We start from the raw sequence: 16,000 nt of genomic DNA, 5'->3' as shown, positions 1-16,000 counted from the left end.
AATTCCCTGCAAGGAGGTTGTAGCCAGAAGGGAGTTGCTCTCTTCTCCCAAGTGGCAGAACAAGACGAAACAGCCTAGAGTTGCACAAGGAAAGGTTTAGATTGGATATTAGGAAAAGTTTCTTCCCCAAAAATGTTATCAAGCATTGGAACAGGCCGCCCAGGGAAGTGGTTGAGTCAGTATTCCTGGAGGTATTTAAAAGACATGTCGATGCAGTACACATGAGTTAGTGGTGTAGTTCGCAGTGTGAGGTTTATGATCGCAGTCCAAGCTCTTAAAGGTATTTTCCAACCTTTATGATTCTATGATTCTATCCTATGGTTCCAAGACGAAAGGTATGACTGAAGGACCAAGAAGCAGATAAAAACTTGCATTGTTTGGAAGCTGGAATTCCATGACTTCAGGTAACAGGAATATAGGTCTGTTTTATCTTCTAGCTGTGCCTAGCTAAGAGTTTCAGAAACAGTTAGGGTGTTTGGTGATAAAATTCTGAGTGGGTATCTCAAGGCCATGGATTAGTATCAGTACTAAAGAAAGCACTGGTGTTAGTGGATTATGATGCTTCCCATGTGAAGCAGAAGAATCCATCCCTATTATCCATGTGAGTCTGCTGCTTGCCCAGAACCTAGATCACTGATGCTGCAGACAAATTGCCAACATTTACCCTGCCCTCCAAACTCTATCTCTTGCTGCCATCCCCTGTGGGACAGAAGTAACACAACCAAGGGAAACCTTGAGCAGCTCAAATGGAAGAGAGAGTTCAGAGCAAACATGAGATGGCAGAAATCCCAGTGGTGGTCTCCTCAACCCTTGTAGTCAATGGAGAGAGCTGGATAGAAGATATAACCAGAACACTGATGCCTGTCTGCACAGCTGCTGTCACCAGCAAGACTTTGGTTTCTTTGCCTACAATGCCCCATTCAATGCAGATGGACTGTTAAGAAGACATTAAAGCCACCTGACAAAAATAGCTCTGTGAAGAGATTACAATTCTAGTGAGGATGACTTTAAACTAAATTCACTGAACAATGGGGCCTTCACCCAGAGGTAAAGAAAGGAAGGATAAAAGTTTGTGTAAGAAAAGGCCACATGGGAAAGTTACACATTTCTGCTTGGAGGGAGGGCATGCGCAGGCTAACCTTGGGTGTCTGTGGACTAACACACAGAGCTTGGCCTACAAACAAGAAGAATTAGAAATTTATGCACAGTCAGAGTGTTCTGATCTCATCAGGATCACAAAGATTAAATGGTATAGGATCCGTCACTGGAACAGTGTCATGGAGGCTGTTCAAGGAGAACATGCAGTGGAGAAGAACGGCAGTTGTACTTTCTTACAAAGCATCTCCTTGTCTATGCTGAGGTCCAGTGTGAAACCAGAGGCTTATCTGATAGGAAACTTCTGGTCAAAAGCAAAGGCAAAAGAAACATGAGCCATGCAGCAGCCTGGGCCTGTCACACACCATCTGTTCAAGGGGACGATGAAGTGGATAATGATGTATACAAACGACCAAAAACAACCCAGTTACCAGACTTAGTCCTCATTAGGGCCACATGGCATTGTGCAAGCAATCCAGGGTGTTTCTAGGCTGCATCGGTGATAACTTTTTAATGCAAATGCTAGAGAGAACAAACAAAGGTAATATCCTATGTGACCTGTGTACACATACATGGAAGAAAAGTGGCAAATGTGGTCACAGATAGTAGCTTGGGAGCAGTGACCACAAGCTGGTTGTATTCAGGATCCAGAAGACAGGGAAGGTAAGAAGAAGAAATAGGACTAAGGATTTTATGCAAATGGCCTTTGCATTATACAGGAGATGGCTCAGCAGAATCTCCCAGGATGTTGAAGCAAAAGGTGCCAGCTTAGCTGGTAAATTTTTGTAGGAAACTTATTGCCAACTGAGGAATTAATAATAATCCTATTTTACAAGAAGATTGGTATTTAAGTAGAAGATTCACTGACTAAGCAAGGAGGTTATTAATGAACTGTAATGCAAAAGGACAGCATACAGCAAACAAAAAAAAGAGTACAAAAGCACTACTTTGGCATTTAGGAACAATATTGAGAAAACCAAAGCACATTTAGAATGAAAACAAGTGATGAATGTAAATAGCAGCAGGACATAGTTGTGTAAATTCGGAGGAAATGTGAGAATGTTACTGAATGGAGGAGACAACCTAGTGGTTGTGCAGATGGAAAAGGTTGAAGTACCTAATACATTTTTGCCTCCATCTTCACAGGCAAAGATTACTCCTAGATTTGCAGATGTACCAGGATGGTTTGAGAAGACACAGTTTAGGGACAAGTTAGGAATGAGTTAGAACAGCTAATGTATTCAAATATATGAGGACAGACACAATCTGTAAGTGCTGAAAGAGTCAGCTGATGTGTCACTAGACTGACTGTTACCTCCAAAAAAACATGATCATTGAGGCAGATGCCTGAAAACTGGAGAAAGGCTAGGACTGTGTCTGGCTTTAGAAAAGGCATAAGAAAGGCAACTGCAGGGCACTTAGCCTAACCCCAACCCCTGGAAGGATTACATACCACATCCTTTTGGAATCCACCTCCAAACATGCAGAGAACAAAAAGGTAATCAGCCACAATCAGCATGGACTCACAAAGGGCAGTTAATGCTTGATGAAACTGATAATTGCTTTCTGTGATGAACTGACCTGAAATGCAGATGTGGGGCGAGTGGTGGATGTAATCAAATGGTCTTTTGGGTAGAGTGATTACTGGGCCAGCCAGTTCAGAGGGTAATGCTCACAGCAAACACCAGTTTGCCATCCAACTGGTAGCCTGTACCAAGAGATATATTGTAGCGCTGAACAACAGAGATGAGTATGTTCAATATCCTCACCAAAGGCCTGGATGATGAAACCAAATGCACTCTCAGCAATCTTCTAGACATAACCAACCCAGTGGCGTTTGACACATCAAGCAGTAGATATTTAATCAAGAAGGACCTTGAGGAAAATCAGAACTGGTAGTGCCAAGTTCAAGAAGAAGAGTTCTACAGCTTCTCTAGGGGCAGGACAATCCCAGGCATCAGTAGATGCTAGGAACTGACTGTCCTTGTAGCAGCTCTGCCATGGTAGATGCCAAGTGAAATTTCAGGAAACGTTTTCACTGCTAATTAGCAAATTGGATATGGCTACATTTGGAGCAGCGTGGCCAGCAGGACAACAAAAGTTACTCTTCCCCTCTATGAAGCACTGATTAGGCAATAGCTGAAATACTGCATCCCATATCAGACTCCCCAGCTCAAGAGGCATGTGTAGAAACCCAAGCCTGGGAAGGGGCCATGGGCTCATGACTGACAGAAGCTGAAGCAGCTGGGTTTTTGCAGACCCATAAACGTGAGGCTAAGAGAGGCAAAAAACTATTTGAAGAGTTACAAAAATGGTGGAGCCAAGCTCTTCTCAAGTAATGAAAACACACATCAAATTTTGGGGTTTTTTTCTGACAGTGCTATCAATTTAATGCTTTCTTTTTTAAGAAATAAAACATGCTTTGTTGTCTCTTATCCAGTATCTCCAATAATAAGCAGCCCACAATCACAACTTAGCTGACCATTTATATATCCCAGTTGGACCACATATCTGTTCTATGACACTGGTGATGGGGATATAAAAGACATTTTTATATTCACCAATCCACAAATCTCAAGAACTGATCTTAAAACTTTCAGATTCTGGCCTACCAAAATAGTTAAAAAACCTACATTGTATTTTACCTAATTATCCAGGAAAACATTTTATCCCATTTGGTGTAGTTGAGATCAAAGCAGGTACTTCAGCTGAAATTTCAAGTTTATAGGAAGGGGTCCCAGCAAGTACTCACCCAGAGCTGTAGTTCACCTCCTCCCATCAGTACCACAAGATTTGTTATTTAGAACAAGTTATTAAGTTTTTGGGGGGCATTAAGGGAGAAAACTGACTGCAAAACAAGGATATAGCCAAAGATTCCTCCCTTTTTTGGTCCAAGTGGGTGTAGCTCTGCAAACTTCAAGCTGGATTTTATCTGCTAGTACCTAATTATTAAATGGTTTATGTGGTTTTGTATTATATGGATTTGAAGCAGGCTTTCAGATTAAGAATTTTTCAATTATATAACAATGCCGAGAGCAGGAGCTGTTCATTTACTTACTTTTTTAAATCATCAAATATATGAGTAAGAACAAAGAGAGAAATTATTAGATATCCTAAAAACTTTCCAAATACTAAAATTATGGAGGTGAAAGGTAGTTTTTAGATAGAATGATATTCCAAAATAGGGTTGAAACAGAAGATAAATGTCATTTATTTAAAGCTCCATAACCATTCAAGATAAATTTCAGGGTGCAGTAGTGCTTGTGGAGACTGGGTTTTCTATGCAGTTTATTTTCTGCTCCTTTCAGATATGGTACCTCAGATTAAAGACCCATCCAGCATATTCTCTTCTCTTTAACAGTGGCAGAAGCAAAAGGCTGGAGTAGGAATTTAATGAGCACCAAATAGAAAGATCTCTCCCTGTTTTTCACCATATACTTTCCCTATTACTAACAATTTGCAGTTTAGGGATTTACCAAGACAGTGACTGTATTTGAATCTTTGCATTTAACAGCTGTCAAGGATTTCTTCTTCTATTAATTTGTCTAGTACCTTTTTGAACTCATTAATGATTCTGGTCTCCATAACATCCTGTGGCAACTAATTCCACAATGTAATTATTTGCTGTGTAAAAAGTTACTTCCTTTTGTTGATTTAAAACCTGCTGCTGGATAATTTCATTAAATGGATCTTTATGTGACACATGGTGAACAAACACTTCTGTTCCATCCATGACTACACACTGCTATTAAAGTCACCTCTCACCCAAATTAACTGACAGTTTCTCCTTGAGCAGAAGCCACACCTGTGATCCTGTATAGGTGCTTTTTGCTTTAGCTGGATTTTTCCCTTACCATAAAACAATCTCTTCCTATTAAAAATTTACCAGGTAGATAACTGCTCAAATGAACTAGTATAAGGGTTTTGGGTCTGAGTTTTGTGGGGCTTGGAAATGGCCAAGTGTAAACTCATGCTGAGCTGTAACAACCATTACAACTACAGTGACCTATGCTGTGCACATAAACCTGGTTGATGGGATTTGTCTGATATTTGTTTATAAGCCTGACTGACGAAGGTGGCCAGGCATCTGCAAACCTAACTGATAGATTAAGGAGGATGACTCATTAAACTCAGGTCTAATTAGTTCATAGAGGGTTGGTAGAGACACACATAATGGCCAGATTCTCCCAAGACAGTGTTCAATGGTATTTCCATTTGCTCTGTCAGATTATATCTGCCTAGAGATACAATGTACTGCTGTCAGTGAGAGAAAAGGCAACACTGCTGAGCCTTCTCCCAAGGGCAAGTGACCAACCAACAACAGCCAACTCCGAGTTAGGCCAAAAGAAGGCAAGACAGTGATTCCAAAGCCTAAGCAGGATGTAAGAGTTCGGGAAGCAAGAGAAAAGGCAGAGAAGCTGCCCACCAGCACTCCATGGAGCGGAGATGGTGGTGAGGGCTATGGCTCATCATTAGTGGAATTTAGCAGAGCGCAGTGGGGAAAGGTGGGGTTGTTTTGTGAGGACTAAGGGCATACAGTGGGGTTCTTAATAGCTGCTCCAGAATCTCCCTCTTTCAACAGACAGTTTTACTGAAATGGACCAAACTGCCTCTAGCGCAGCCCAGCTTTTACCTGTATCCCTTGATCACCTCCAACTAAGCATAAAAATATCCATGGAGAAACATTTCATTTACAGCCCACACTTTCTATTACAACAATTATCACAACCCACAAAACCACACCCTGTAAGTTTTCCCTACCAGAGCTGCCATCTTCCCAGCAACTCTTGTAAACTCACCATTGCATCCAAGCCCTTGCTATCCAATCGTCTCCCCACAAAACAGACTGCAGGGGAAAAAACAGCATCATAACAGCTTTGAGCAGTGGATAAGTACCCAGTCGAACAAACACTGTGAATCGTTCACACAGAAGCAGTGGCAGTGCAGTGAGGCACTAACGTTTGAAGAGTGCCAGAAGAGCTAAGACTAGCAACATCACTGAGCTTTTAATTTCTCTGGTTTTGTAGAATTTATCTGGTGTCGTATGTGTGAATACATGTTAACATGGGAACTTTACACTTTTTAAGGAAGCTTGAAATGCATCTGATGTACGTATTTTCTTAAGTGTTTTATAGTATTTTTCATTCACTGTCAGTGTAAACACAAAAGTCTAAGGACAAAAGAAATACTTCAGCTTGTTAAATCAGCTTACTCAGGGTATGCACTTAGCTCAGATAAATAAGATGAGAAATTAGCTCAACTTGCCAATCTTTATTATCAAGCACACTGTTTGTAACTCACAGTAGGTTATCAACAGTGGGGCCACTTTTGGGAGACACTGTGACATCTGGTATTGATTTCTGGCAGGATTTAGGTATTTTTTGAAACCTCCTCTTCAAATTGGAAAGATAATAAATAAAATGCATACATACTACTAGGCAGATTTTTTTTTTTTATTTCATTAAGCATTAAAATGGGCATAGTTACATACTGCAGCACACCACAAACACAAAGAAGCCATGCTGCTACTTTTAAATCAAAGCACTACCTTCCCTCAACAGGAGCAATATGAAATGTGAGAGAGAAAAACTATTTGACATTTTCAGCACAGGTTGAGCATGTGTTAAAAATAATGAGAAACCCATTATTCGATTTAATGAAATAAATGTCAAAAAGTTGCTCTTAACTCCCAGCATCAAAAAATAAAACAAAGAAATGTTCTCCATTTTAACAAAGGGCCCAAATACACAGTTCTGTAAAAGTGAAGACATTCACAACAAACCATACTGCAAAGTCATACGACTTTGGTCTATTCTAAATGACATGCGACACATTGCATGCACACTCCTGTTTACACCCAGTATTGAACAGTTCAACAAGAAAAAGTCCCAAATAATATGACTTATGAGGAAACTGGGAATGAGAGTAGCACCTTCCACTAACTCCTTCTTTGCTGAAATTCTTTAATGAAAATATTAAAGAATTACATCACATTAAAGAATAACATTAAATTCTTTAATGTGGCAGTAGCAGCCACAAAAAAAAGTGTGATCTAGTTAATGCTGGAAGCAACATTGTATCTGTGATTCATTATAAATGCGCTAAGAATTTTGCTTAGGGAAAATCTGGGTAACTGGGTATTTTTATTGATAATATCAGTTTAAAAATACACTAGGAGAAAAAGTAAATGTTTTTAAATGAGTGACCTAACATTTAAAATTTTGGAGAAGGAATAGTAAAGTATCCAACACATACATATAATTTCTGGAAACAATTACAGTAATTAAAACAACACTCAATGTTTGGAGGGAGACATTTTATGGAAGGCATTCCAGAAACTGCCTCCCCACTGACACCGATCAACTTGGGTGTGTTCAATTAACAGGAGAAACTAATTTAAAGTAAAAACCCCCGCTGCTGAGAATCATCCAGCATTTACCACTCAACCTCCACCCCCTGGCTCCAAGGATTTAAATCCTTGGACTGTCAGCAGGAGCTTTCTAGAGGAGATGATTAATTTGAAAAACTATTTTCACTACTGAGCAACTGAAACTACAATGCCAGTGTTTCCAATAATAAATTTCACCTACAAAAAAAAAAAAAAAATCCACTATTTGAGATTAAGATAGCTTTTTAATCAGGCTATCTTACCTCAACACCTACCAGTTTCATTACATTTCAAAATTTTATCTTCTTTCTCTAGGCTAGGCTAAACCAGACAGAGTTAACTCACACTGACTCTGAAATGCCAACACTGCCTAGAAAAGTAGGGATCCAAATCACAGAGACTTATTTGCTCTATGTGTGACCTTCAGGAATTTCAGAAAAATTTCAGACTGCCAACTGCAATCTTCAGTTTTAAAATAAAATCATTAAAAATTGAATTCAAATAGCTTTGAATTCTTCAGGTAGAAAAAAAAATAAATCTCTTTACAGACAGTGATATGGGATGCTGTCCACACGACTGAGATCATGGTTGAGCGAGACAGTAAATTCAGTTTCAGTACGTCTCGTATGAGATCAAAACCACCACAGGTGCATGACACATCGGTTGAGTGTAACCCACTCTGCCAATTCTAATTTTGCAGAGTTATGCTCCATCAGGTAGTGTCTGTGCTTCTGCAGCAAGAATACAGACAGCATAAGCACTATCATGTGATCTGGCTTATTTGATGAGAATGTGCTACCAGGTGATTTGGTACTGCACAAATGCAGTGTTAATGAACACAGGACCACAGCCTAAAGTACAGAGTAAAACAATTTGTCAAGGTCAACCACATAAGCTGCGAGTAGACCTCAAAATTGCATCCAGTCTTCCTTAATCCTAGGCTAGTTTGCTACCTACTGGGCAGCACTGCTGCCCAACATAGCAAACACACTTTTCAAATTACGATGTGGTTCTCAGGACTTCTTTGGGCACATTTGTTCTTAATATTATCCCTGCTGCCACTGTATCTACAGAACTCCCAGTTCCATGTGATAGCCCTAGGTCCAGAACATTTCCTCTCATCCAAATCTTCACTGTAACCAGCTGTGGCCCCTGCTGCCCCACTCCTACCCACACAAGCCAAGGGCCATTTCAGCAACTACAGTGTTGACACTGCAAATATTTAGGAAAATGTTTAGCTTGACCAATGTAAGCAACCACAGTGAAGTCAAACAAACCTATGTCCATATGCAAGAGTTTCCAGGGCTTGTTCTCCAAAAAGCAGGACACATTTTTATGCTTGCTAGAAGACACTAAGACACATTACTGAGGATGCACTATATAACCCACATAAAATAAAACTCTACTCCTACTTCTTTATATGCTGCTCACTAAAAAAGTATTTTAATCGCAGCTCCCAAATGTTGACAACATATAACTGTAGAGAACTACACACACAGATCACTAATTCTCGGAAAATAAAAGAGCAGCTGCCATCAAATGCTTAGCCCGACACATAGAGACACACAAAAAAGTAAAGCAAATATTATAAAGTAAATATTAGAAATGTGTTGAAATGCATCTTTGTCCCAGTTTCTGCAGGAAGCAGAGTACATGCCTACAACAGTGCTGTATTGTTTGAATTACTGTTTGGAGATGGCAGTAGGACAGAGCAAGAAATACACTACTGATCAGAAATTATATCAAAGAAATTGCACTGAAGAAACTTTAAAATACTAAAGAACTCCATAGCTAGCTAATGCTAGAAGTAAGTTTGCCTGTAAAAGTTTTAGTAAGTCCTGTGACATCATATATATATAGATGCAGAGGCCTAACTACAGAGCCACATATTATTTTCCTCTACTATTCTGCCCAAGTCATTATAAGGATTTGATCCAATGTCCATATTTTGCTTATTCTGTAAGATGAATGATGAGTCTGAAGTGGCTTCAGTAGTCGATAGCAAGTAAACAGGCTCTAAAGAGGAATTCCAATTAGAATTCAAGGTACCAAAATAACGGCCAAGAAGACATCCATTGTTTAAAAACAAAACTCTAAAGATGAAACAAGATATCCAAAAATCTATTTACTATTCAGTGGAAGAGAAGACACTGGCACAGGTACAACATCTTTCACCAGGGTTTTGACTTGTTACTGCTGATGGTGCATTTCAGTACACTCTGAGTGAATTTCAAGATAGAACCATCTGCTTTTACAATTCTAGAGTCAGGATAAATGCAGCAAAAGACTACAAGAGTTCTTTTATTCTCCCAGCCAGCCCAAGAAAAGATATATCTATTCCACTAAACCCATTTTTCTGGTACTTCACAAAGACCTTCCTGAGCAATTTCTGTGCAGCAGAGGACTTTTTTGATAAAAAGAAGGTCTCAAAATTTTCATGGCTAGCAGACAATATTTCAGAATCAAGAAACACTGATGCACGGCACATGTCAGAGGAAATGCTCTGAGCTCAGCTGAACAGTGAAGGTCACAGTTGCAGATATGGGTATCATCAGTAATATCAGTTTGCCCTAAGACATGCTGTCATGACAGTGTAGCAAGAGGGAGAAAGAGGAGCAAAGCGCTTATTAAGAAACTGTCAGCACCAAACAAGGCTGTTTGTTCGATGAAACTAGGAAGTTCCATGTCAAAAATTGTTTCACTGACAACACTGTAATGGATATCATAGTGTCAGTCACTGTCAGAGAGTCCCAAATCAGCTAAAACACATGAATCCCTTGGGATTCACAGTCTTCCTGGTACTTATCCCAACAGAAAACTTAAGTTACAATCTGATTTTTAAGCACAGTCTTGTCTCTAACAGACAGCAGCAGTCACTGATGATCCTGCTGGCACTTGCCATGTACACTGGACTTGGTCATCACATTAGCTCTGCTGCCATAGCTGTGCCACAAGGATGGGAGCTGGCTGGAATCACATCCTCTGCTTGACCTTGCTGTTCCTTCAAAGACCACGCTGCAAGTGGAGCTACCACTGCAGAAGTGTTTTGTTGCTTTAGTTTGCTTTGTCAAAACTTGGACATATTGGCAGAACCTTCTCCAGTAGGACTCCTGGCCTACAAATCTATGCTGGCAGAGGCTGGTTAACAAAGGTAAGTCCCACTCATTTTTATGAGACCAAGGAAGACCATCCAAATCACTACAGCATTGTACTACGAGTTTTAAGTGAGGAAACTAGAATTCTGCTATATAGGTTACAAATCAAACAGGGACCATGGATTTAACTGTATAGCAGTTTTAAACAGGATTCTTTCCTTTTCTGCAGAGGCTTTTAGATCACTCACAAGCTGCACGCTTGGAATATGACCTACGTCACTGAAAGGAATTATCCCTCTGCAGGTTTGCCACTAAGGTAACAGACCCCAACACTAAGTAATCTGCTCTAAATTACCGAATGCAGTGAACAAGCATCCCCTCCTATTCATACTCCAATGAACTGACTGGTCTAAAGGAAAGAACTATTCTAAAAAATACAAAACTATTCTAAGAGTAGCTCCTGTATATCCTGTAGAAACAAAACCACTCTTGTACAAGGAACATGGTGCACCCCTCATCTTTGCAAAGGAAGAATGAACACTTGACAAGGTGTGAAGTCACACAGGCATGAATGACCAACACATCCAGACTTCAAATCCTCTCAAGACATACACTTACATCAGTTGTATGTAGTAGTTTTACAGACAAAACCCAACAAAGAACAATTTAATTTTACTTCCTGCATTCAAACTATGATTATCTTTGAATTAAATTACAATTATAATTGCTCAAATCAGTTTTCATGCAGGATAATCAGAAAACAAAGATGTCAGCAGCATGGTGATAGACATGATTCACCAAGAACAACGTGGGAAAGCTCTAGCAGAAGTAGGGATAAAACTCAAGCACCAACACAACATCTAGTATTTCCATCTTTTCTTCAACTCAACACCACCTCCTTTCTAGCACTCTTTCAACCAGTCTCTTGCCCATCTGTCTACATGATCTCAAGACTTACAAAGCCCATGTCCTTTAACTTTTTGTCTGCCTCTTCTCATTCTGAGTGCTTCCTTCTCTTAGTTTTTTTCTTAAATATGTCTCTTCTGTGTTTCTTCCACCTCACTAAGGTTTGGATTTCATCCTGTCACAGTGCTCAGGTTTAGCAAAAGGCAGACACGATTCAAGCAAGACAAACCAATGTTTGGCAAAGCAGTAACTTAAAAAAGGAAGCACTAAGCAATCTTTGCCAGAGATGCCATCACCACATTCAACAATTTCCTGTCACCTGCAAAAGAAACCAAATAGCCCAGGTTCCCTTTCCCTAAAGGAGAAGAAAAGAGAGGTGACAATAATGTAACATTAGAAGTTAGTTTTGTCTTCCTTGTTCTCTACTTTGATCTACAATACATTGTAATTCATTTTATCTAGAGAAGTCTGGGGACTTCAGAAAATATACCCCAGCTTCAGAAAATTTACAGTCCCAAAGAAACCAAATGCTTGAAAAGCTGAGAGACTGCTCAGTCCACCACCACCATCCCTGCTAATCCAGAGAGCAGAGTGGGAGTGAGGAAGCAGGCACAATTGTTGAAATGAAGTACCAGGAGACAGTACAGGAAAACTAAAAGAACTTATGAAAAATTAGGGCATAGCCAAACCTGCAGGAACCAAGAGCCATGACCCAAGAAGCACGAACAGGAGGACACAATAAATCAAATTACAATGCCAAGAACAACTTTGCTTGAACGTTGTGCTCATTAAATAAATTCAATAAAATACCTGTCCGTAGGCTATGATCACCCCCTGCTCACATTAGCCACTTCCTCACAGAGCATGCACAGTAAAATGAGTGCAAAATTACATGCAGAAGAGAGAATGCAAAGCCAATGACTACACAGTTAGGTTGTTACATATATGGGAAATGTCAATTTTTTATTGTTCACAGTGTATAAAAATGAGCACCTGGCATACTGTTCACTTTATGGATTTACCACCTAGAACCCATTCTCCACACAGATATGAAATATAATCAAATATCTTGACTCTGTGTGTGGATTGTCTTCCTGCACACTGGGTGAAAGAATCTATATTTGGGACAACACAATATGCTGGCATTCTGGCTATTTGAGAACTCTCTCAGAGTAGGGAACACTTGATTCTGGGTCCTAATCATTTGGGTCCATTTCAAGAGTATAAAAAATCCTGCAAGAGATACTGCAGCTCCATCAGTCATTTGTTGTTACACTAAAAATAAGAGTGCTGTCTGGACTTTGCATGGAAAGGACCTGAATATTGGCTAGTTTCTTTTTAAAATACCCATTAAAAACGAAAGAAGAAGAAGAAGCAGCAGAAGTCCAGTCATTACACAGGTACAAGAAAATCCAGTGGCACAGGGAGTTTCCACAGACAAAGGATTTCCCACAGCCTATTGTTGGAAACACTGTGATTCAATCGCTCAATTCTTGCTCAACAGGCTGCTGATTCAACCAGAAGAGGATGCTGGTATGTCTCGCCTTCTGCATTCCACCTACTACAGCCTAAATCAACAAAAAAACTGGCTTTGAGAAAACATGTGACTATATCTCATGCTAGTTTCTAGTTATTTACATTACAATCCTTTGGTTGTACAATATCATCTTTTTGTCAATGCCATTTAAAGGTACACATAGTAAAATAATATATCAGGAATTTTAACTGCTGCTGTCTCTTTATCTTGCTAAATTCCAGTTGGACATTTCACTAGAAGCAGCTGGTTAGAACATGAAACGCAGACTCTAACACACTTTCTGATTCACTGCTGTATGCCTAAACTAAAGAACAGAAAAATCATCAACATACAAACTTACAAAATAATCAGATAAAATGTGTTTTGCAGCTGGAGACAAATCCTGTTAACACTGCCTATGAAGGACAGTCTGCTTGTGAAAATTAATGACCTGCTGCAACTTCCCCAAAGCCCTCAGGTAAGGAATTCAGATGGAACCAGGGAGCAAGTCAGTGGAGGCTATTTTAAACCCAAGCCACTCTACAGCTACTTCCAGGTGCAGCGCTAAATTCAGCAACAGTATCTGTTTCCCAGAAGCAGATTTTAAGCTGTCTCTGACAGGTAACTGGAGATGGGCAGTGCAGTTCCAGAGGCATAGCATGAAGCTAGCCTCCAAAATAAAGCACAAGTTGTTATTTTTCAGAGAACAGACTGTAACTCTGTTCTGCAGCAAAAGTTATATACATTTCTTTTTCATACTCGCAAAGGTTTGTTCAGGATGCTGGCAGGGGAAAGTACAGACAATTCCCTAGAGTGAAGTAGGAAGCAGAGACAGGAGAAGTGTGGCTAGAGGCTAACAGATCAGCCATTACCAAATTTATAATCATGTAGACTCTAAAATATGTTAAATATCTTGGAGCTGCAATTTCAAAACCTTAGGACTGAAACAACAGGAAATGAGCTTGTTTCAACAACACAAATAAGCTACATTAGTGGAAAAAAGGGGAGAAAAGGAAAACAACTCTTCCAGGTGTATTTTTTTGCACACCAGCACAGATATGCACACAACAAATATTCAATCCTAAAAATCCCAAATGTATCACTGCCCTGCCAAAACTGACAAAAATACCTTCACTTCAGGGATGCAGTTACACCTGTGCTCAACCTAAAATACCACGAGTGATCTGAAATAAACAGGATTTGAGTGCTTTATTGGTGAAGGCATAGACTTGCTCTTTAAAGTCCTAAACTTGAAAAAAATGTGTTTTGCTGATAGATGGCAATAACAAAAGAAGTCAAAAAGTCATTGTTGAAAATTACTTGAAATTCCAATTATAACAATAAGACATCAAATATTTAACAGCTTATAATCAAAATATAAACCAACTACGTTTCACTTAAGTCTGGATATATATCATTAGTCTCTAACAATGAGGACTATGTTACGATGTACTAGGGAAGCTTTAAAAATCGCGAGTAGTCCAAATAAAAGGAAAAAGTTCTGAACCATCCAATATAAACTAGGAGGTCTGCAATTACAGTGACATCTGAAGTAAAACGTATATTTAAAGACTAAATGAGGAACAGTGCCTGTATGTATTTCTGTCCAACACTTGCTGATGTAGACATACTTTTGAACTCCTTTTAAACATGTATATTTAATTATTTGAATGAAGATTTTTCAGTTAAGCATCTCATCAGATGATTTTAAAAAGTATTAATGGAAAACCTTTCTACAACAGAAAAACCATGTAGGCATCTCAACAGCACTAGCGGGAAAAGCATTGCTTTGCTCTCCTTTTACTGCTTTTAAAAGAACAAAAAGCAATAGCAAAATAATAGCAAGGCAGGTTTAATCGAAAAGCTCTGCTACCTTAACATTTTGCTAAACAGATTTCCCACCCTGAACGGAAATCAGGGATGTGCTTTCGCCTTTTCTAGAGAAATCCATACAAAAGCGACACTGAGAAGTCTCTGTGCAGACACACAGAGCAGGTCTCTCAGGAAGTTGAGTTCTTCGGGCACAATGTGGCCTGAAACTGAGGTCCGGCCGCCCTGGACCTGCCCCCTCCCTGCCCGGCTCTGCCACGGAGCCGCCGCTCGCTCCCGCCGGGCCGGGAACGCGCCGAGTCCAGGCCGGAAACGCGCCGAGCCCGGGACGGGAACGCGCCGAGCCAAGCGCGGGAACGCGCCGAGCCAAGAGCGGGAACGCGCCGAGCCCGGGACGGGAACGCGCCGAGCCCGGGACGGGAACGCGCCAAACCAAGCGCGGGAACGCGCCGAGCCCGGGACGGGAACGCGCCGAGCCAAGCGCGGGAACGCGCCGAGCCCGGGACGGGAACGCGCCGAGCCAAGAGCGGGAACGCGCCGAGCCCGGGACGGGAACGCGCCGAGCCAAGCGCGGGAACGCGCCGAGCCAAGAGCGGGAACGCGCCGAGCCAAGAGCGGGAACGCGCCAAACCAAGCGCGGGAACGCGCCGAGCCCGGGACGGGAACGCGCCGAGCCCGGGACGGGAACGCGCCAAACCAAGCGCGGGAACGCGCCGAGCCCGGGACGGGAACGCGCCAAACCAAGCGCGGGAACGCGCCGAGCCCGGGATGGGACGGGACCGGACGGGACGGGACGGACAGCGCGCGGCCGCGGCGCACCCTGGCGGCCACTGCCAGCGCCGCCGCCGCCGCCACCGCGCCCGGAGTTCGTCCGTCCTTGGTCCGTCCTTGGTCCGTCCTTTGTCCGTCCTTTGTCCGGGGGCACAGCGAGACCCTGGTTCATTAAGCGAGCAATCCGCCAGCTCACCCTTTACAAGCACCAGCCAAGTCAGGTGGCAGGAAGGCAGTGGGAAGCAGGCTTTAAAATATCGGTTCTCTACAGCCACAGCCATCAGTCTGCTCCTGAAATCAGCTGCCTCACCCATGAGCACTTCCATCTTCCACAACACATGAGGTGGGATCACCTGAGAGTAGGGTGTCTTAACCACAGTGCCCTCAACCATTTCCAAA

General features: G+C 41.3%; 1 protein-coding gene across 1 annotated transcript in view; it reads right to left on the bottom strand.

The window, feature by feature from the left end:
- The window catches only part of NSMCE2 (NSE2 (MMS21) homolog, SMC5-SMC6 complex SUMO ligase), a gene marked incomplete at its 5' end in the record, with an annotated part of 130,904 nt that overhangs the window by 87,169 nt on the left and 27,735 nt on the right, over positions 1-16,000 (bottom strand). The window lies entirely within an intron of this gene.

Source organism: Coloeus monedula (genome assembly GCF_965178545.1).
Source record: "Coloeus monedula genome assembly, chromosome: 1".
Taxonomy (NCBI): Eukaryota; Metazoa; Chordata; class Aves; order Passeriformes; family Corvidae; genus Coloeus; species Coloeus monedula.
The sequence above is the reverse complement of the archived record's forward strand: the minus strand, read 5'-3'. Positions and strand labels throughout refer to the sequence as shown.